We start from the raw sequence: 23,772 nt of genomic DNA, 5'->3' as shown, positions 1-23,772 counted from the left end.
AGGGCAAAGAGAGGTTTTCTGTGATGTATTGTGTAAAACTGAGGTAATTTGCTAAGGCATTTTACTGTTCCCACATAAAGATGGATACTTGCACAACAATGAGTTAGCAAAGAAAATCTGGTTGCTGTTGCAATCACTTCTTGTGATGGAACTTTTTCCCTTAACCAACTTCTCTGGAATTCTGACACAATTATAATTCTGTTACAAAAATAAATAAAACAGAAAGTCCCTGGAAAATTTTATGGGATTGTTCTTCTAAGTGAGGTAAGCCTATTTCCCTTTTTTGCCATGCAAGAATGTTGCCTCCCCAAATTAAATAGGCATTTAGCATAAATACACTGTGGTGATTATTGCAATTCAGGGACTAACGATTTCCTTTTTCTCCAGCTTTCCTGCTATGCAGTTGGTTGTGTTTCCACACTTATGGTGGTGAATTAACTCCCTGTGGATAATAGAGCTTCACTTGCAGCAGATGTCAAGACTCTTAATCAGAATTTAAGTAGCTTCAATTACGTTTACTTAATTCACTTTGGAAGTGAAGTAAGTTAAATTGAATTAGACCTCCTTTAATTCTGGATGAGTCCACGCAGATATTCAATGCATTTTAGCTAATCTGTTCTAAAAATTAATTCAGATTCTGTTTGCAAGTGCTCTCCAAAGTACAGATACAGAGACTGTGGGTGCTGGAGATAAGGAGTAGGGAGGGACAGACAGTGCTGGGTATGAAAGAGGTGCTTGAGAACATTTAGGTGCAGTGATGAGTGTAATTCTGTAGAAAACATGAACCGTATTTGGCCACAGTGCACAACATCTGGATCTTTTTGTGCCACCTCAGAATTGAATGAATTCAAATTGCAGCTGCTCAAGCCTGGGTTTGAAAGCAGGGGCTCTCTGGGATGCAACTGTGATTAAAGTCATTGAAATTATAACACATAGACAGGCAGGATGGTATATGAAACCAAAAGTTTATCTGTTCCTTTATCTGTTATCAACAGTGGTCAACTCAGAGCTTCTGAGAAGGATAAAACTGTGTACTAATCCCTGGTACATTCCTCTGGCAGAAGTTAGCAGGGGCTCAGGATTTCCTGAGGCAGAAATAGAACTTTGGAGCAATTATTAATTGCTCATAATGGATTTTCCCCCATGAATTGCACTTTAGCACTTTACTAAAACAGAAATGTTTGCTCTTACCTGTATAATTTCTGTCCTTTGTATTCCCCACCCATCCTTTGTGTGTTGAATGCAGTTCTGGGATTAACCCTACAGGTATGTGACCTGTAACTATTTCCTGTAAGTCAACAACAAAATAGAAAATGGTCTTATGCAGCTTGCAAAGTTCTGATCCACCCATGCCTTGAAGGAGCACGAAGTCCTGGTCATCCTCCCCCAAAAAGGATGTGATAGAAAAAGGGAAGATACAGAGGAGGGCAACGAGGACGTGCCAAGTTCTAAAATTACTTTCCGAGAGGATTAAATAAAATAGGCCAGGTCAGTTTGGAAGAGAGACAAGTAATACAGGTGTGTGTAAAGTCATAAATGGCATGGGAAAAATGAACTGGAAATGACTGTTCCCTGTTACAACGTAAGACTAAAAGGGCAGTGAAGGGAATTTTAAGGCAGCTACTTTAGACCAGAACAAATACAAGTGCTTTTTCACACAGGGCATAATTCAGTTGTGGAACTTATTGCTGACAGATATGGATTCAAGAAGCAATTAGACAAATTCATGGAAAATAGGTCCAGCAGGGGCTATTAAACACACTGATGCAGATGCAACCTCTGGCTCAGGAAATCCCCTCGTGGCAGATTGCCAGGAGCTGGAAGGTGGAAGAAGCAGCACTCCAGGCCTGATGTGCTTCTCTGTTCTTTCTCGGAGTGACCACTTCGGGTTGCTGCTTAGTGTGGGTTTCAGGCCTTGAGGGAACATTGTGCCTCTTAGGCTTTTACTTATCCTTTCTTGGGCATTGCTCGTATCCCACTTATTACATCATTTAATTCCCTTTCTTTACAGGGCTGTGTTTTATTTTGGGGATTTGATGTTTGACAATGGTGGAAATGTACAGTATGAAACATGAAGTATCAGCCTGCTTTCATGACAGTGCAGTGATGCATAAGCCACCATAATTAACCTTATGGCAAAACACACGGGTTCCACATCCCCATCCCTGCCCACTGTGGATGAAATGGGAAAGATTAGCATTTCAGTGCTTACAGGAAACTGCAGTTGAGGGTCTGGCAGAACAACAGAGGGAATGAATTCCAAAGTACCTACCATTAGACCTCCACCCTTTTAAACCACCAGAGATTCCCAGTCACTGGTGGGACTGTCCAGACTGCCTAGCACCATTATAAAGAAAGTTGATGCATTTCCAGACTGGGCTTTCATAATTTCCAGTTTGGATTGCATTAATTCATCTGTAGAGGCTGAGTTAAGGCAGAGAGATTGTTTGGCTGGAATCATGTCCCTGAAATGAAGAGCAGTGCAGGGAAGTGGCCCCTGCCACAGCTGTGTGATAGGAATGGGCAGCGCCAGGTACGGTCATGGAGATACAGAGCCAGCTCCTGCCTCAACATTAATTTCTTGCACAGCATCAAGAAAATCCTCCGTCCTTCAAAGAAACTGGTTCCCAAGGGTGAATATACCTCTGTATATTCAGGTGTAGAAAGACCACGGCTTCATCCCTTTGTCTGCCTTTTCATTTCTCTTGGGTTTGGGCTTCACAGAGCTCCACAAACCCACCAACTATAGATCAATGTGCCTGATACTCTTATTAATGCTGTATTCAGGTTCCCATTCTATGCTGAATGATACCCCACTGGTTCTGGGGGAAAATCTTTGTCTTTTTCCTTCTGTGACTAAGAAATGGCTCATGGTGCATTGAGCTCATAGATTCTCTTTGATTGCAAGTCTAACCTTTCAGCGTGAGGCTGCTGGTGCAAGTGAAATCAAAAAGCCTTTGTGAAAGTGTCTTAACAAGCCATGGTGTGATCCTGTAAGGTCTCACCTGGCTCCCAGGCAGCCCAAGCTTGACCAGGTTCTTACATATTCCAGAAGGCTGCTGAAAGGTGGTTTCAGGCATATTGTGTTTTCTGATTACGTGCCACAAAATAATTAAAACCTTGGTTTTGCACTCCCAGGGTGTTTGTCCCTAACACTGCCTAAATGAATCACATGCTGTTTTTCTTAACCCAAAGGGGGTAGATTTGGAGTCACACTGTGATAACTCCTGAGTACAATGAACAGGAAAAAAATAAAGGCAACCCCTTTTCTCATCACAGCCTCCTGAAGGGAGAGCCACAAGTGCTCGACTGATTTTGCGGAATGAAAACAGTTGATACCCAGAGCCTGCTCTAAGTGTGGGAGAATAAGAAAAACTATATTCAGGATAAAGAAAAGTGAGGTATCTGGCATATACATGAGCCTGTTCCTCAGGGAGGAGCTCACCACTTTACACTGCAATACCTGTATGCACTGGCCTGCCTTCATCCTGAGTGCTGGCAGCTTTTGCATTTTTGTCATCTAAAAGCTGCTGCTCTTTCTACATAGCACTAAGGAAGAATGGAAAGCTCTTCTGTGACTGTAAAAGTGCCTAAATCAATCAATAAATATTGGTTTTAATGAGTGTTAGGTGCCCTACAAGCCGTATTGATGTGAACTGGGGAAAAAAAGAAAAGCCTTGAGAGGTGCAGGTCTGTTCCCCCAGGAGGTGTTTGACTGTACTTACTTTCCTGTACTTTTGGCTTTTATAGTGAAAATAAGCCCCTAAATTCCTTTGAAGAGCTGAGCTTCTATTAATTTAACAGGAAGAGATACTGATGCCTGTATGAGGCTGCTGCTAGGGCCACATTAATAACTTACCTTTTTTTTTTCAACCAATCTTCCTGTTTGTCAGGGTTTAGAATAGTGACAGTGGGGGTCAGTGACTTTCCAGAGATCCCACAGTGGGACTGTGGTAAGACTGTAGGAAGAACCCAGGCCCATCATTTCTGAGGTCTGAGCACCACATGCTGTTTCTCTTCAGGCTGGCTGTTGTTTTGAAATACAATAATTACCAATAACTAGGCAATGCTAGTGAGGCATCTTGCAGGACGGTGAGCTCTGTAAAAGCAATCTGTAGTGAGTTCTGCCCAGTTCAAATAAATCCACCTGCTCTGTTGTGTACAGAAAGGAGGATTTTCTATCTATGAGTGAACCCTGTCAGATTCCAAAGGGAGATAGTGGGGAAAGGGAAGGAGGATTGGGCTGTCAGATACAGGCTCTTGTGCAGCGTAGGTGGGAAAAAGTAGCAGATATGTGCAGTGCACGTTCATGAGCAAAGGTGTCTCTTAGGTTAATTATGAAGGCCAAAAATACATTATCTTTGCTGCCTTGGAAAAAGTGATGGGGGAAGGAGATGAGCTTGGCTCTCGTGGGCACTGTGAAGAGAGCAGGCCTGGGTGCCCTGGTGAGATGGGGCACTCAGAGAAGGCCACCAGCAAAGAGTTTCCAGTTCTGAGGCTCTTGTTCTCAACAGCTCAGCTGCTTTGCACGTTGCAAAAATAATAATTACTGTTTATTAGGAGCCTATCCATCAGCTGATGCCTCAGGTGCCTCTTGAGATTAGACTATAAAGCAAATTGGGCTGCTGCACTCAATAAAGAGATTTTTAATCTGTTTCAGAGCAACTACGTGGCACTGAAGTCATTCTAAGGTTAAGTGGGAAGGAGTTCCTGGGAGCTGAGGTTATGGGAGAAGTGTATGTACAAACAGTGTCTTTCTTCAAATACAACCAGTTTTGAGGGTTAAGCCTGTGCTTATTAAGGCAGAACAGTATGAAAAGAGTGTGAAGATTGGAAGCAGATCTTAATGCCTGCCCATTAAATGCCTGAGATGTGAGAACCAACTTTTTAAACTCTACTTTCATGATTGTCAAGTCTGTGACAGGTCACTGTTTAGTCTATTATCTTATCAGCTCGTGGCTACATATTCATTGGAGAGAGATGAGCTGTCCATTATATGTATTTTGTACTTTTATGATGAAAGATAATTTGTGTAAAAGCATCCAGAGCATAGGCATTTTGGGATGCTTTTAACATATCAAAAGAATGTGATCTGTATCTGTCTTTTTCCTCTAGCCAAATTATTCACCAGGAATACTGATTCTTTTATTTCCTTTCCATTCAGTTTCCATGCAGTCCATGTTAAACACTTATTTAAAAAATTTAATTTAATGTGGTGTTATTTTTTATATAAAGGGAGCAGAACAGGGGGTGGAGGGTAAGACAAAAAACAAAGCCATAGAAATAAGAGCTTTTTGGATTATCTTTTAAAAAAATCATTCCAATTACTTATTACATCAAATATTGATAGAGAGGAAACATTTTGTTTGTTTATTTATTTGCCAGATTAGGAAAATTCAAAGGAGCAAAACAAACAATCTGGAAGAGACTGACTTTTATATAAATCTCTACTTTGTCTTAGCCTAATGTTGAATGAATTGATCTCAGTATATGTCTCCAGTTGTCCAATAGAGAAGATGCTTCTGAAGCTGCCAGACTGGAAGCTTGGGAGCAGTGTTAAGTAGCCAAGTGGGTCAGGTCTTGGGGTTGCAAATCTCCTTTTTCTAGAGATGTTTTTGGTGAAGCCAGAGCAGTTAGGAATGATGTGCATTCTTCCCAGTCACATGGGGTGGTGGAGATACGGCACAATACATTCTTTGACCAGAAAAAGATATTATTTTACTGGGAAACTGTCTTCCACCCTCCTCCTTTTCCACGTGAGGCAATACACCGTTGCCATGGAGTTGTAGCAGCCTGGTCTACCCATTTTGCAAGCCTCTCAAAGTTTTAACCCTTTTTAATATGCCAATTGTCCCCTTTTTCTTCTTGGACAGGAACTCTCGAGTTCAAGCCTTTTGACAGCTCTCTTACTTTCTTTGCTTTTGTTTTTGTTTTTTAAGTTAAATTTCATAGATGTGTTTCCAAGGAAGCCAAGGATACCCAAGGCTCTGAAGACCAGACATTAAAACCATCATATAAAAGACCTAGGAAGGTTCAGAGCATATTAGTTTGGTGATGATTATTTTAGTGGTTATTTTATTTACTTTAGATGTTTTACAGAGTGTGTGCAACGTGTCTAATAGGTTGTCTTGAGGAATAAATCAGGAATATACCATAAGAATGGCTCATACATGGTTTCATGTAGCGTGGAATTCATAGCTGTGAGCTTCAAGTGGTTTTTTATGCTCAGGGTCTTTGTGTTTTAAAAAAATCCTTTGTGCCCTTATAGCACCTTTTGCTCCCAAGGCCTTGCTCCTGATCTGGCAAAGTGAGGAGTAACTACTTGATTTAAGTCAGAGATTCATAGCAGTGTAAATCCATGGCGAGATCAGTCACTGGCTCAATCAGCTGAGTTTTCCCAACAAGCTTTAAGTGAGGTCTGCAGGAGCCAGCCCGGAAAAAGGGATCATTTCAGTGGGAAAAGGAGGATAGTGAACTTCCTCTGCTCTGGGTCCTTCCCCTCTCCTTTCCCTCTGGTTTGGGTTGACAGTCACAGTGTTCTCCCTCAGTCTCATCTTCCCAGCGTGTTTCTTCTCCTGATTTCTGCTTCCCCCTTCTCCTATTTCTGCATTTGTTGATGTTTGCCTTTGCAACTCAGTTCCCTCATCCCTCTTGTCCCTTCTCATCCCAAAGACACGGAGTTATCAGCTCAGGCTGCTCCCTGAGTTCACCCTTGCTCTCCCCCATTGTACTTGCAGCCCAGGGATGATTCCATAGCTCCTCCTAAGCAACTTTTAACTCCCTGTGGCTCATTTCTGGTTGAATCCAATCTCGTACTCATTGGCCTTTTGGGTTTGCGTGAGGTTTTGGACTGGCTTCTCCAATTATTACCTTAATTCAGAGACCCATCCATCACGACAATTAACCAGCCCTCCTTCCCATTCCAATCAGGAGGAAAGGTGTTCCAATCACTCCATAAGTGCTTGCTTTACATGCAAAAGTGCATGTCTGCATTTTGCCTTCAGTAAATAGTGCTGCATTTTTAATGAGCTTGTCCCTAAGTAACAGATTGTGCCGCCAAATGCTTTAAATTTCTGTCTTTTCAGATTCTAAAATAAGTTTTTGCTGACTTTTTGTTGGTAATGGCTGAAGGGGATGGTTTTCAAAATATGCATGGCTGGCACCAGCTGAAGATTGCTTTTTATTTTACTCATGCTGAGTGTGCTGGCTCTTTTCTCTCATTTATCCCAGGGAAGCTTGTTTAAATGTCCCTTGCATGCTGTAATTGAATCCACTGTAGGATCTCAGGCTTGTAGCATCTTTCTCTGGGCCTCTGGAACTTCCTGGGGGTGAAAATCTGCGTTTAATGATGAACTTTGCAGTCTGAAGCCCTGTGTGAGAGACTACCCAAGGAGCGAGACGGGAAATACGTTGCTGTGCTCCGTTTTAATTCACGAGGTAAATGAGGGCACCGTGGGTCACGGCCATAGGTGTCAGCTTGAGGCTGAAATGCTCAGCAGTTTGAACAACAGCATATGTGGAGCCTCTGCCCAGAGCTTGTTCTGAGCTGAGAAATTGGTGTGAAGAGAAACGTGCTCTTACTCTGTAGTTTCTGAAGGAGATTTGGCAATGCAAAGTCCCAAGGGTGCAGTGGTGCCTTTTGAATTAAACTCGGAATCAGTGAGTTGAGTCTATTCAAATGTTCAGTTGTGAGGCCAACTTGCCTTCTGATGTTACTCGACACGTTTTAATAAAGCCAGTTATCCTTCATGGATGTCAACAAAGCCAGCCCAGCTCGTGCTTTTTAAGAATCCCTACAAATATTTCATTTTAAGTGCTGTGATATGGAAATATGTGTTAAGATACTTCTTCAAAATAAGGAACTAGAATGGTTTGGGGTGAAATGTAAGAGGAGGCAGATTTCAGGGAGATTTTCAGGGGGTTGTTAATACATAGCATCATGTATAACCCTAATGTTAGGCCCAAAAGGTGTGAAGCCTGAGAAGAACAGCTTGTCACCTGAAGCCAGTGCGAGCACAAGGCTGGGATGTAACTGAAGGAAGCAGGAAAACGTAGCATTAATTTTATTTTTCATGGTGGTAATGGTTATTTTAATGTTTCAGAGTGAGGAAGAACTAAACTTACTCATAGACTTATGAGCTATGGATCTGACCTGGTAGAGTACTGTAGCCTGATCAGGTTTCTGGCATATACAAGAAACTCTGGTATGAGACTGGAAGAAAGTCATGAACAAATTGTCTCCTGGGAGAGCTGAGGAGGGCCAGGATGAAAGGGGAAAGAGGGGGAAGTGGAGAGAGAGGGGAAAAAAAAGGAAGTTGTGCAAGGTGCTGAATGTGAAAACAATAAGCTTTGATGTGATGAACATTGGCTGGGAAGCAGAAGGATCTGAGGATGGCAGAGAAGGTAGGTGACTCTGGATAAATGGACTGGAGGGGATGAGGGCAGAAGCCTGGAGGGGAGAAAGCTTCAGTGAGATGAGGCGTGAGATGAGTGAGCCTTGGCTGAAAGGCTTCAGCATTATAAATTGGGCAGGCGGATTTAATGGGAGCTTTGACGTCGGGGGAGAAGAGGGAGGAAGAGCTGAAAATGCCCCTAAGAATATGGGTCTGTGAGAAGGACATCGCCACTGGCAATGTGGAAAGGAAGGAGAGAACGCATTAATCCCCCCAAGGCTGACAGTTCAGAGGCTGAAATTCTGAGCACACGCAGGGGGGAGGCAGCGAGCACCGACTGCCCCATTAAAGCCCCTCTGGAGCTGGTGTGTAACTTTTCCTTCGGTGGGAGAGGGGGGTCACACTTGTGTCAGGGCACTGTGCCAGCCATGGGACTTGCTAGAGAGGTGGAAAGTAGGTATTTTAAGGCTGAAGTGTATTTCTACTCCCAGAGCAAAAGGGGATGTCAGGGAAATCGTGTGGCTGTTTGTGATACCAATTTACTCTGCACCTGAAGTATTGTTCTCGTCTCTCCCTGTCCTGGCTGGCTAACCCTGGTCCTGCTGCCTTCCAGGGCTGGATGTGCTTGTGTTCATGGGGAAGGTGTGCCAAGGCACTGCCTTCCCTCTATTGAGTGTGACACTGCAGTCCCTGGAGTGCCTCCTTCCCTTTCTCTTCACCCCACCTGGTGAGGAGAATCTGGTCCTAGTCTTAAAGCTCTCAATCTGATTTGGTGCCTTGAGAGAGATCCTCACCCCCATCGTGTTGTGGGGCCTGGGAGTGTGCCCCTACGAGGACATGCCCTGGGGAGGCCTTTTTGATATGGATTTTCCAGGCTGTGACTGTAACAAATGTGGGGATCCCTTTTCCCCTGCTCCTTCTCCAGAACTGGTATGTTTGCTCTGGTTCACATGGACCAGAGGCTGCCCCTCTCCCTCATCCAAAAATGCACCACAGCATCTGCGCCTGGTCCTGCCCAACCTGACACTCCTCTGCAGGGCACTCATTTTTGGTGCAGCTGTTGTCAGTCTGGGCCTTTTAAACTCAAATTGTGATGCCTACAATGTGTCAGTGCTTTCGAAAATCTTGGCTAAATGGCTTTATAAATGCAAGGCAATAAGATGGCAAATGTCAATATGGCAAAAATGGGAGTGTTCAGGGATATTAAAGGGTGGCATTTCACAGGGAGCCTCTCCCACTCCTTTTTTCTTTACTAAGAATTCCCAATTTTTTCAACAAGCCACTTTTCAGTGCAGACATTGCAAGAGCCTGGGTTAAATTTATCCCTTCCACAACCCCACCAACTTCAATAGAGTTGCACCAACGCTTGTCCCGTCTTTTGTGGCTGATTAATTTATGTTCATTTTACTTCTCCGGTGCCAATGAAAGAATTTAATAGACTCTTATTGTTCCCTGCAGATCCCCCCCTCTGTGCTGAGAGGCATCAAGCTCTGCTGTGGGTTGGCATTGTTGTTCTTTCTCTTTTTGATTTCCTTCATGGAACAGAAAGAGATTACACCAGGGGAGCTAACTGTGTACTTGGCTCTCCAGGGAATTCAATACACGTCTGCAATTAACCTGCATTGAACTGGCCATTGGATGTTGCTATTCCTCCACAATAAACACAGATGGGAGGCAGTTTTGACTGAGTATTTGTATACTGCAGGTTGGCAGAGCTCAAGTCAAAATAAATACAATTTCCAGACGGTTCGGATCCTTCCCTCTCCTTTCTGCTTTTATTTATTTATTTATTTATTTATTTATTTATTTATTTATTTATTGACAGAGGAAGGGAAAAAATCTGAATAGTATCCAAAAGAACTTCTTGTCTGGCCCCCAAAATAAATATTTCACCTAAAAGCTGAATTGATTTAAGATCTCAGCCCCATCAGTCTGTCAGGGAGACAGTAAAAGGGGAGAAAAATTTAATCAGGATTAAGAAGGGAAAGCAGTTCAGTGGGAGGGAAAGTACAGTTTGAATTGCACTTAATATCACAAACTCTCATCTTGCTGGTGCTTGGAACATTGCACAGCTTTACTCCTCTCATGGGCAGCTTGAGTTCTGAGGATTAAAATAAGATTCTGAAGGTTTGTGGGCGAAAATACATCTTTATGTGTTTCTCAGTCTAGAAAGTGAAGAGAATATGTTCCAACTGGAATAATTGTTGGGTTTTTTTTTTTTTTTTACTTGTTTTGGGAGGGAAGGCTATGTGTTGGAAGGAGCACCTCATTAGCTATTAATTATTTTTTCTCATTCACAAAACCAAGAGGTTTCCTCCATTCCCAAAAAACAGTTTGTCAGTGGGAAAACCTGAGCTCTGGGAAGATTTAAAAAAAAAAAAAAATAAAGGCAAGCAAAACAAAGCACAGTTGTTAAGTTTAAAGAAATTGAGCTAAGCATATAAAAAAAATCTGCCACCAGGGTCAGACTTGATGCCATGTGTATTTTTTTTTTTCATTAAAGGAGTGCAGATTTTGAGCCCGAGCTATTATTTCAGGTGACTTGAGGCCCTCCGGGGGCAGCAGTGAAATGGAAAAGAGCACGGCAGCCTGCTCTTGGAACTGATGCTCACTGAATCTGAAAGGTCATGTCATGTTTTCTGGCAATTGACTCAATGGGTTTGGATTCTACAACATAAGGTCGGGCCGTTTTCACTCAGCACATGTTTACTGGGGAATGTGCCTTCCAGTTGTTTTCATATTGACCTTATTACCCTGCCACACTGATGAGCCTGGCACAAAACCTACTTTTTGTATTGCTGTGTGCACCACATCCCCTCTCCCTTTCCTGCCCCACAACGTTGTCCCTTTGGGCTGCAGATGGAGGCTTTGGTGGATGCATTTCCCCCCCACTATCTTCAGCCCCTGCTTCCCGTGCCTCTGCTCCAGCAGATGTGCAGAAGCCCATTGGCTGCACACTTTTGGAAGGACAAGAGGGTGCAGTGGGATTGACTGATGGTTGGTTCCCAGATTTAGCCACAGGAAAGCTGGGGAGGAGAGGAGACACAGGCTCTGGGCTGTGAACTCGGGCAGGAGGGTTTAGAGCATCTGATGTAGCATCCCTTCCCAATGCTTCTGCAGCAGAGCTGGATACACTGGGAGGGCTCACAGCCTGGGGCTGGGCTGGGCTCGGCTCCATGCTGAACAATGTTCAACGGGATGGAGGCAGCACTTCCCTCTCCTCCTGGTAAATCTGCTCCTTCATGCAAAATAGACTGGCCGAGCTTTGCAGGGATAAATAAAATACTGCTGCTATTTCTGCAGGCGCATTGGCAGCTCTCTCTCCTTGCAGCCGCAGAAGTTCTTGTGCTGAGAACACAATATGCGTCTCCACCACCTTTTCAGGCTTAAAAAAAAGTGTTATGGGCTTCTGTCAAGTTTAGGAGTTATAAATTAAAGACGAGGAGTTTATTATTACTTGGAATGCTCCCATGTCTTAAGCAGTTTGAGACAAAAAGGAGGTCAGACATTTGGAAAAAGTCATTCATGGAGGGAAGGAAATAAGCCCGTGAGTGCTTTCTTATGAATGCATTGCTTAACCTTGTCCTGCCATCCACTTGTCAACCCTGGCTGCCCCAAGAAGAAAAAAATGCTGCAGTGCTTCATCATTGTTTGGATATTGCTCTTTCAGTAAGGTCAGAGCAGACTTGCAGCAAATCCACGAGTCAGAGAGTGAGGCGCACTGTGATGTTACATGGGAGTGTCAGGACCTTCAGAGATGAGAGGTTTGGTTCTGGCTTGGAGTTTGCTGTCTGAGCATGGCACTGACAGGTTATTTTTGGAGACAACTTCACAGTCTGCTGATCAGAAACACCGTGTAAGACCTAGGGATCAGTTATTACCTTGGGCATGTTTCTGTCAATAAAATGAGAGCCTGCTTTGAGAGAGGCTTCCAGAGTGGCTGTTACAGCCACCAGGACGAGGGCAGTGTCACTGGTCCTTGCTGCTGACCAGCTTGGTTTGAAAGCAAAAAATGTCCTAGTCATTATTTGCCATCAGGATAGCTTCTGTCTGTGTGTTGCACTTTAGGAGGAAACTTGCTGGAGAATTGTGCAGGAGGCTTTCTCGATGCTGTGGGTTGACTGGATTCCTAGTGCAACCATCTCCTGTGTCACGTGCTCCGTGCTGCTGGTTTCAGTCTGTATTTTCAGGGTATAAAGCACCATGCAGATATATCCAGTGTAGCACTGGAACAGGATCACAGAGCTGTGTCAGCCCATTGCTGTGTCCCAGATCCACACACGGGCTAAAGGGGTGAGAAGTGCTGAGGAGGAGGAGGAGGGTTAACACATTGGCTCGGCTCGGGAGGTGTTGATCATGCTGTGCAGACACCCCAGCCTGTTCGGCACCAGCTTCATTGCCACAAAACCAGTGGGCAGTGTAGAAAAGCCTGTTGTGGCGGATCGTTCCCAAAGTCTCACTTGGGACGTGGCTGCTCGTGCAGTTTTTAGAACCTTAATTTTGTGAGACGTGCAAACCCGTCTGATTTTGCAAGTCCACGTTGTGTAAACCCCTGCCTGACTTAAACCCTCAAGTCAAGCTTTCTTGAACAAAATCCTGGCTTTTGTCTCCACGTGGTGAACACCGTGCACTGAGAAACATGGACTGTGCAAGCAGAGCAGCTCTAGAAAATGCTTCTAAAATTGTATTTGTTAAAGTCTGGAAATTACTATTCATCTCAGCTGCAGGACCAAGGCAAGACTAGAGAAACACATGTCCATTTTAAACTGGAATAGAGAGTCAGTGATACGTTTGTTCTTCATGAATTTCCCTTGTTTTACAAACATATCCATTAGTTTATTTGCTTTGATTCCTATAGTCCCAGTCTGTTTTCCCAATACTTTTGTAGTTCTGCATACATATTCACTTTGAGTGGGAGCCATTTTAATGGATCAGCCTGCTGATTTCACAAGAGCCTGAAGGGTAAAACTCCTTGGAAGAGTGTTCAAAACTCAAGTAGTTTGTGTTGGAAGGAAAAATCCAGTTTAAATGGTGCAATACTCTTTCTTAAATAACATTGCAAATGCCCTGTGGCTGTTCTGTTCTCACTTTAGGTGATGGCTGTGGATTAAGAGCCTGAGGCCTTGGCCAACATCTATAGGCAAAGCAATGCATCCCCAGGGCCTAATTCAAGGAAAGTTGTGCAGGTGTCATAATTAGCAGTTTCCTGTTAAAGCTCCACAAATAAGCTCTAATCCTCAAGGCACTAGTCTCCGAAACCCCTTGCAGATTTGTTTTCAGACCCAGCAATATTCATCTGAAAGTTTTTTTTTTTTTTTTAATTGCCCAAGCTGCGCATTTAACTACCCTGGGCCCACTGGCTTAGATTTTGCCGAAAATCAGATGTGAACAGGGATTAATGTTGCTCACACTGCCTGCCCACCATGCCCAGTGCAACTTGCCCTTAAATGAGGCTGAGGTGTACAATAGTTGAGTCAGAGCTGAACGGGAGAACTTTGGTTTCCTCTGTTACCCCTCCTCGCCCTTCTAGGCCAATAAACATGTCATAAAGGGAGGGAAAAGTGTGAAAAGTTAGGAAGCAAAACACAACCCTTAATGGTCTCTACATGTGCTGCAGCCACCTCCCAGCGAAAGTTGAGGGACCAGATTTTTTAGCACTTGGACAAAGCTCCCCCCTCCCAACCACAACGGAGCAGGGACTCCCAGCACGAGCATTCCAGGACAAAATAACGTTGGCTGTGCACGTGTGTGTGTGTGTGTGTGTTCATCTGCAGAGAGGGAAAAGAGAGGGAGGAGTGTGTTAATTGCGGTGCGAGCACACGTCAGGCAGGGAAGGGAAAGTTTCTCAGATCCCATGATCAGCAGGGCATCTGAGGACTTTAATGTTTTTCACAGTACAATAAAACTACCAGCGCCAGCTGGAGTCTCCAGCCAAACCGTATGCCTTGGAGCTTAGATGTTTCACATCACTGAAGGCTACATAATACTTTCAGCTGGCATTGCCTTCCGTTTGATATGTCTGGGGATGGAGATAGTTAGTTAAATAATCACAGGGGCTGATGCGTTAGCTCAAACAATGGGCCCTCCCCCCTCTCGCCAAACACATTTTGGGAATATTAGTTTGGGAAGAGGGGCACAAAAGCTTTTCATCCGTGTTTTCCTGATCTGTTCCTTTCTTTGTTTAGCCTCTAAGTGTTGACAGGTTGTGATGATGTTACTTCTCTTGGCGTGAATTTTTGTGAGACGAAAGGAAGGATTTGGTCAGGTTTTTTCAAACAGATCAGAGATAAGTCAGAGAGAAATGAGAGCTTCAAGGCTTGTTTATTCTGAAGGGGAGAATTTAACCTCAGTACTGGATACTGTGGACTAGGGGGGTTGAATAGGAAACCGTTTAAAACAAACTCAGTATGTGCTACCTCTTCAAGTTGCAAGTAAAAAACCCAGAAGTGATAAACATGCAAAGCACATGGCAGCAGAATCCTAATTTTACTATTTAAATTTAAATGAAATATACTTTGGCCAGCCAGGAAAAATCCTGGGCCTTCAAAAGTCCCTTTAAACCATGAAAGCAGTACCTGGGGTACTGAGATACTTACAGAAATGTCTGCTTGGTGCTGTGACCCTGTGACATGTTTTGGTCATGCCATTGTTTAGGTGATCATAAGCCAAGCAGAAATGGAGGGGGAGCTGCTGCAGGGACGTATGACTGATCATCACAGGTAGTCCTCTAGCATTTTATTTTCTAGAGCCTTTGTTAAAGTTTAAGATGTGGCTTTCAGTGTTCCAAGTGGACAAAATTGTCATTCTGGAGACAGATATATATGGCTTTGTGGCTTTCGGTGCATGGAACTGGAGGTGATGGGAAAGGGAAAAAATAACATAGATAAAAATCGAGTCAGTTCATTTTGGAAGGGATGTCTGCATTTTCTACCAGATTTTACCAATATATCTGGGACTGGATGTGTTTGGAAGGATGATCTTGCACAACAAAGATTTCTCAATCTGAAAGAGGCTCTGGAGAGACTTTGAATCAGTGTACCAACACAGGGAGCATCGATCATGCAGCTGGTTGAGAAGTCCAGGGCTCACAGAGGGTCATGGAAGCCAGGCTCAGGAACACCTGGATACCCCAAAAAGGCCCCTCCTTGTGCCTTCCTGGAAGGCAAGTGAGGCACGTGACATTCCAAACAGGGGTTTTCACTGAATGCAGGGAACGTCCATCACACCAATGGAAATTTTAACAGAGAAAAAGTGTTTTGAGGAAGCTACCCTGCCAGAACCTTAAGAGTAGGAGCAGGTCAGAGCTTCTTTAGTGAGCTCTAGGAAGAGAAAAGAGGACTGCTGTTGGGATGTAATGAACCCTACTCTGTAATGAACTCCTGTGTAATCATTTTCCATATGCAAAACTGTTTTGCTTCCCAGTTCTTGTAGAATTACTGTGCTTGTCTCCTAAAAGCCTGATACCTTTCACTCCAGGTGATCTCAAACAGCCTTCTTACCGTTAAAATAACAGTAGATGGTCCTTAATCTTGTAACTTTATGTGTCACATACAGCATAAAGCCTGAGCAGATGGACAGGAACAGATTCCAGCTCAGCTGGGCACCTGCAGGGCAAATGTAACATCCTGCTTTCATTTCCTCTTTACACTTTGGGAAGCAGCAGTAGGAATGCTTGGGTGGTGGGAAAGATTTTCCTATGGAAAAGAATAAGGATGCAGGACAGTTTAGGATTTAAGTATCTACTTTTATTCCTGTAATGTATGTTACAAATGAGTAGGCAAGAGATAGGGTTCCCTTTTATTGCTGGGATGCTAAAATTGGGGAGTTTTGTCTGGTTTAATTCCCAGACCAGAAACCACAAGGAGGGCAGACTGTTGGGGTTTGTTCTGCATATGGTGATGGAGGCAGGATAAGATGTGTGAAATGGAATGGTCCCTTCACTCTGCTGCTTACCCAGTGCTGGAAAGGGATTTCACATCATAAATTCCACACTCCTACATGGAGCCTTTTCTTTCAGAAGTACTGAACTACCTTATCATCTGCGTCAGCAGGATTGTCTAGTTGTGTCTTGTCTTTCTTCTACAGTTTTTGTAGGAACAACCTAGACAGATGACATAAAAGAAGCTTTCTAGCTTGGTGCATTCTTGAACTTGCTTCTATTTCTTTCTTTCATGGCTCCAGACTCAATGTTGCTAAAACATAAGTTGTAAGTGTGCACTTTTCACTGACAGAGAATTTTCTTGCAAACTTTTGGTTAAGGTGATAAAACCTGTTTTCTTGTCCCTGCTTTGTTGTACAGTGCTGTGTGAGTGCATGTAACCGAGGGTGATACACTGGCATCTCTGAACTGATGTTATGCAAAGAATTCTACACCTTCCTGTTCCTTTTCTCAGCAGGAAATCACTCTTAGAAACAAACAAAAATTGTTGCTATAGTTCTGTGACACACTGAGACTATTGACATTGCCTGTAAATGATTAGGTTAGGGGGGAAGTTCCTCTTCGCTTTTTGTATAATCAGTAGAGAAAGCTGAACTTGCTTTTAATTTCAGGTCTTAAATCACACTTTGAAAAGCCTGTATCTTTCCACCCTTAGTTAATGAATGCAATCAGCCTGGTGAGACACGAACAGTCCTGCTAAATTTCGGTGGTGCCCATGCCCTCATCTTTCACTTGTATCTATTATCCCCTTCACATCTGTCTGAAGAGACTGAAACATTCATCTATTTACAAAGAGAATTCTGTGATGAGAATGAGGGGTTTCAATGGAGAAAGCACGTGTTTGAAGTTGTTTATCTCCCACAGCAGTGGCTGCTCAGTGCCTGCTTTGCTGACTACGCTGTGTCAAACAATGAAACCACCTTTGCACGTGCAATCACAAGCTCTCTTGATTTGTGAGGTATGATGTCATACTTAAAAAAAGCATCAAGTGTTATGCAGGAAGGACAGGATCCTTCTCATTTCCTGGCGGCCCTTCAAGTCTTGACCTTGTTCCAGAAAGAAAACAGCCTGTGAAAACATCAGCTCCTGTCAGCAACTGCAACTCAGAGAGCAGCACGTGCTCCGTGTGCTGCAGGAGCTGTGAAAATCCACAGAGCACCATGTGCTTGCGCTTAAAAAGCATCTGCCCTTATACCTGCACCCTGATGGCAGTGTAAGTGTTTGCTCAATATTCCCCAGCCCCGTGGTGTGGGCACTGGGAACGTCACAGGTGGAAGATGGGTGAGACTTTGGAGTGGCGGAACTTCCTCCCCACACGTTTTCAGCGGTTGTACAAACCATCAAAGACCTTCCTGTTCGAGGTAAATATTAAAGTGATGAATTCCCTCCTTCATCTTCCACCTGGAAGTTGGTGAAGGACAGCAGTGGGAGAGAAGTTGGTGAGGTGGTGCCATATCACACAGGTCTGAAGGAAGGACCTGGGATTGCCTCAGTTCACCCTTGATATCTGCCTGGAACTGGGAATATCTTCTTCAAACTTCAGCAGCTTGTCACACAAGGCTGTATTATGGCCAGTTCTGTCACTCTGGAACCCTACCAGATGCCCTTTGTGTTTTTGCACTGACTGATTTAAAAGGGTCAGTCAATGAAATCAATGGCAGTGAACATGGGGCAGCAAAAAAGAAATGCTTTCTCACGCAGCACAGGAACTTGCTGTCACAGGAGGTTATGGAAGCAAATATGGATGAAAATCTGTTCAGGGATTGCTGATCTTTGGAAAAAGTTACTCATACAGAAGTATCTCTGTCTCTTCTGTTCTGCCATTGCTTCTTGGTCCTGTTACCTTGGTCCTTCTCCCTTTTTCTTCCTCTTTTTGTGTTGTGTAGCACAACATATGTCAAGGGTAATTTGTTTTGTTCTGAAACTTGAGCCATGGGTTGCTTTGAGAGGCAGGTCAATGGACTTCATGCCCCCCGTGGCATGAATTGGGGCAAATATGATGTTCCAAAACCTACTGTTGTCTCTTTAGTGCGAGAACATTTTTTTGCCCCTGCATGATCTACACTAAACATCCCCTCTCTGTCACCGCATTACCGAGAAATTCTGTGCAGCAAAAGGTACCTTTCAGTGAGTGCACAATGTTCCTCTTGAAGTGAACAATAAGCCATTTCCCCTGAGTTCCATAATGAAAATGCCCTTTTGAATTCCTAAATACATGCTGTGTTGAGTAACTGTTGACAACTTTGAGTTATCCGGTACCTCTCTGCGTCTACTTGAGCTCCTCCGAAGTTCATGAAGCCTTTGTGATAGACTGGAAAGTTATCCCGCCCTGACCTAGATGCTGTTTTGCTCCAGGCTCAGTGTGTCCCTTGTTATTAATCTTATTGTAGGAAGCCTTGAATAACCTGTCTGGAGTCTCTCAGTGATGAACAGTACCAGGTTATGCTCCATTTTGGTCGTGAACTCTTGTACATGAAAGTACCCTGGGAGTGTTGGCTTTGACTCTGTGTATGTGCAGAATTACAAACCCCACAGTTTCTGCCTTCTGGATTTATGGAGATAAATCTTAAGTTTAGTGGAGAATTCTACCTTTTTTAAAATTTTTTCCCCCTGTTACTGAATTATCTTCTAGCTAGTTAAACAAGGCCTCTTATCAGAAACAAGGGGACTTCAAAAATCCTTCTCCCTCAAATTGGTGTGTTGCTACACACAGAGGCATCTCTGTAGGCCTTGTTTCTAACTACCCTTCGAGGAGCTCTCAATCTCAGAGAAGAACTAACTTGTCTCACAGGTGATTTTTGTTTTGCTTAAGCCTCCTTCTCGTACTTGAATACTGCTACTCTCTAAGTTGCTGAAATCCCCTTTGAAGTCCTTAATTATATTATCAGTATGTGACCTCTTCTTACGTTACAGACATAGGAGGCAAAAGCGAGAAGAAGAGCTGTCTTTATCCATCCCTGTCCTTGGTAACACAGGCTCTGGCATTTTGGGTAGTCAGGAGACCACTTAACAATGAGAACAAGGAAAACTGTTTGGAATCAGGTGATATACTGCGTACTGGGAAAAGTGTTCTGGCAGGCACTAGATCTGGAGTCACTGAAAGAGGTGGATAAATTCAGAATCTCTGGACTGGACCTCTCTTCCCAATCCTGGCCCAGCCTCCCTTGAAGTCCTGTGAATTCTCTGTGTTCGTAATGCCTTTGGTGGGGTTCCACACGTTTGTTTTCTGTTGCTTGAAGAACAACCTCCTTTTGCCTGTTTGAATGTACTTTTCACAGGCTTTATCTCACTCTTATACTGGAAGATGGAAACAGTACATTTCTGTCCCACCCCAGACCACTCGTGATTTTATAGACTCCTAGAAACAAATTCTGTGTTGTCTCTTTTTGAAGCTGAAGTCCTAAAGAGTCTGTGGGAGCCCTCCTCATACAGGTTTTCCATACTGTTTCTCTGAATCTTTTCCAATTCCATTAGACCCCTTTCTGACATGAATTGTCCTCATTGGAGAGAAGTGGGATTAGAATCTGGATCATCTTCTTGTGGGTTTTGATTCTAAGGATGTCCCCTCTAATATCTGCATGTCTGCATTTATGTTCTGAAGAGTCCTGTGTTGGTGATGAGGGATAACCCTCATTAGGTTATTCTTCATCAGTATTTTAGGAAACAGAGGCAACCCAAAGGAAGATGAAGGCAAAAGCTCCAATTACATCATGATCACAAAGCCTTGAAAATGAGCTGGGGCTGATGATGTTTTTTAAATTGGGATATACCAATGGCCTTAGCAGGTTTCATCCCTGAGCCAGTTTTACAGGCAATCCTTTAGAATTGTTTCAGCAGGCCCTGCTGACCAAGGAACATCTGCAGTGTGGATGTGCAATGCACAAGGTAAACTCAGTTTGTTTTCTGAACTCTGGTATCAGCCATCTGCAACCATTTATCTTGGTTCCATCCCTTTGCACACAAAACACTGTAAAAATGCAAAGGCCTACAACTGGCACAGTGTTATTTTTCTGCTGCCAGTACATCCCCAGAATGTGGACTTAGTGCCCCAGGGTGTTTTTTTTCTATGGGAGACTTCATTCCATAGCAACCAAAACACTTTTGGATCCCAAAAAACATCCGAAGCATTAAAAGACTCTGGCTTGTCTGCTACTAATGGAATCCCCAGCTCCTATGCTACTTGTTAAAACCCTTAAACTAATAAAGCACTCATCCAAACTCTGACCTTGGGCTGACAAATACATAAAATCATCCAAACCCGATCGAACTCTGTGTAAAAATTGAATTCTGGCACAATTAAAAAGATAAATAGCTGAAACTTGAAAATAAAGGCATAGCCTAAGGTAATGTTCACTATTTAAAACTCGAAGTTTTCATGGCAAAGACAATTTTTTATCTTTACTACTAGCACTGGAAGTTAGTCTCACTCCTACTTGGCTGAATAAGATGACTTGCATCTGGCATCTCTTGAATAATTTTGAAAAGCAACCCTGGCATTAAGGACCAATAAAACCTGGGGTTGTTTCCATTAATAACCTTCCCTGATTAAGTGAGAGAGATAAGGAATAAAAGGGTTCAGAAATGAAGGTCATTGTATGGATGACTCTTGACTATCTTTTCTCTGTTTCTGAATCTTTGGGAGTATGAAATGTTATTGCAGTTTTCAGATTTAGGGACGAAACATGAGCAAACAATGCCCCAAACTGCTGCCTGCGATTCTAATCAGCCACATGCCACTGGGCTTACAAAAGGAATTTCTGTCCTTTTTTCTCACAGCTGATTTTTTTCCAGTCTCAGTTGTGTTTGGGGACAATCCACAGGTTGGTGATTTAGGCTGCTCTGTGAGGCACCTCATCTTGACTCTTCCTCTGAATTCTTCTCAGTGCTGGCTGGGTAATACTTGCATGGAGTTACAGCAGCTGCTTGTAACCCCTTTTGCACCTCACCAGGCATGGAGGTGTTTCAGTTTCCTCAATCGTCCTTCAATCTCAGGGTAAGGCAGGAAAACACATCGTCTGTCTCGTTTGTTCTACGCGCTCTAAAGATTGTGCTGAAATGATTGCCAATTATTACAAGCTCATTGCCAATTATTAGAAGCTCTGGGAGGTCCCAAAACACTGCATTCAACTGTCCTTTATAGAGTCTCTGCTTCTTCAGAGCCCCCCACTGACATTATCTCACCAGGCTGGCTCCGAGCTGCTTGGTTGTTCTCTCCATGTTGGGTTGTGTTTGCCTGTTTTGAAGTGCCCTCTCCTTGCATCATCACAGCCTTGTGTTTCCACTGCACTGCTTCCCTGACTTGCCCAGCGATCCTGGCTGGGACATTTGTACTGTACATTCATTTCTGACCCAAAAATCCCGGGCAAGATTAGGCTGCTCCATGACAGTACTGGTACAAACCTATTTTTGCAGAAATAACAACAGTAATTAAGTAATGTGTTCTCTGCAGAGGCTTTGCCAAATGTGACGTTGTGGCTCGCTATTTATCAGAGCTAGAAGCTATTTATCTGTGATGTTATCCACACCACCTTTTTTTTTCTCCTGGAAAAGGACATTTCTATTAAAGCTTTCTTTTATTAAAACCCAAATCTCCACAGAACTCTTCCACATCCAGCATGGGAAATTTTTAGCCAGTTCTACTTTTTCTTTATCTGTAGACTTTATTTACTTGCTAATACTTGTTGCTATGTGTGATGTTTTAGTCCTGCTTAATTCAAATTTTAGCTAAGGCTCTTGGGAAGACTCCTCTCAACTCCCACCTTTGGCATAAATTGAGCACTCTCAGTTCTTGACCCTGAAATGAGGGACAGAAAGAATTCCTGTGTCGTCTGGTGAGATTAGAAGATGATTTCTTGAGCCTTTACACCTCCCCTATCTCATGGTATGTGTGTGGTACCAAACTCAACAGAATTTCTGTTGTTGGTACTTCTGTGTGCTGTGGTGACCCCAGCAATACTTGAATTAGGTAGGGTGGGGTGTGCTTTTAGTAAAGGGTGAAAAGGGAAGATGCCTCTTACCTTTCCTTGAGACTGTTCCACCGATTAACATCGATGAGCTTTTCAGACTCAGGATTCTCACAGTCTTCTTTCAGAGGTGGCCAAAAATTTAGGGACAGAAGAGGGCAGTGGATTGCACAGCCCCTGGCAGGATGTGCCGAGAAGTTTGGCATCCCAGTTTAGTCTGTAGTGTTTATTTCACTGCAAAGTAGTTTCACGGCAAGCAGTTTCTTGCTGTCAGAGGCACTTTGCATTCACGTCATAAATTACTCTGAGCTTTGACAAGTCCTTCAAATCTGGTTTCCCCTTTCCTCGCCCCAGTGTGTTACAAAAATGGCTTGATGGATATTTTGAAAGTTGACAGGCCGGTAGATCTTTCTGAACTAAAATACATCCAGGGTTTAGTGGCATCACGGAAGCCAAGAGGGAGAAAAGGGAATAATATGAAAAGGTGTTCAAGGATGTTGGTTTTTTTCTACGGCCACAAACTGTGAGCTTTTGAATATTATCCTTGAAGAGAGGAGAAATCTGTGTTTAAAAACACAGTTCTGGTATTAGTGAAGCTCTGTTGAAGATATAACTTGTTGTGGTCTTTTTTTTTTTTTTTTATGACATTGCTTAATTTTGTACATAGTTTGTATATTTAAAGCAGAACGATTGTTACTAATTGATTTTTAACTGTTCTCTCCCTGTTGCCTCAGAATCTTTTCCAGTAGTGTGTGCTCGCTAACCCTGTCTATTCAGAAATAATACTGACATTAGACTGTGATTTTAATTTTCTAATCTTGGTCCTCCTTTCAGTGGTTGTTTTTTTTTTTTCCTTTTTTTTTCCCAAATGTATAATTTATTTGGTTCATTGTTGTACGTCAGATAGATGCCTGAGCTCTTGATTATCTTCTTGTCATCAAACCAGAGCGCATGTTCTTCTTATGAATCTATGCTTTGATGTCATTAAAATTGCATTTTCCCCATAGAAAAGATTTTCTTAAAGTTATCATTTCTTTTGACATGAATTTAATACATTAGACATCACTTTTATTAATGTAGCTGGATGCAACATATAATAAAATTCAGTGAGGTCAACGCCTAGCAAAGAATTTTATGAGAGAAGGCATTTGAAATGTGATTTTTAAAAGTATCTATTTATTTCCTTATCAGTGTTTCTAATGGCAGTTTGGCACAACTGACAAGCTCGAGTGTACTCCTCAATTTAAACCTTAGTTCTAATATCTTGTGGTCTTTCAGCTTCAGCTGCCTTCCTGCTGAAGGCAGTGCTTGAACATGTTCTGACTGCAATAGCCTCCAGAAATGGGGATTTTAGTAGGATAATGAATCAGGAAAGGGCAAGGGCAAATCCTCAGCGTTTCCTGGGCATTTCACCTGAACAGAATCTGAGTAGGAACATCAGGATGTGCCCCATGATCCAGAGTAATCATCTTAATAG

This window comes from Empidonax traillii, unplaced genomic scaffold, assembly GCF_003031625.1.
Source record: "Empidonax traillii isolate 1590-97213 ecotype Southwest subspecies unplaced genomic scaffold, ASM303162v1 scaffold36:size2505666, whole genome shotgun sequence".
Taxonomy (NCBI): Eukaryota; Metazoa; Chordata; class Aves; order Passeriformes; family Tyrannidae; genus Empidonax; species Empidonax traillii.
Note: the sequence above shows the minus strand (reverse complement) of the source record.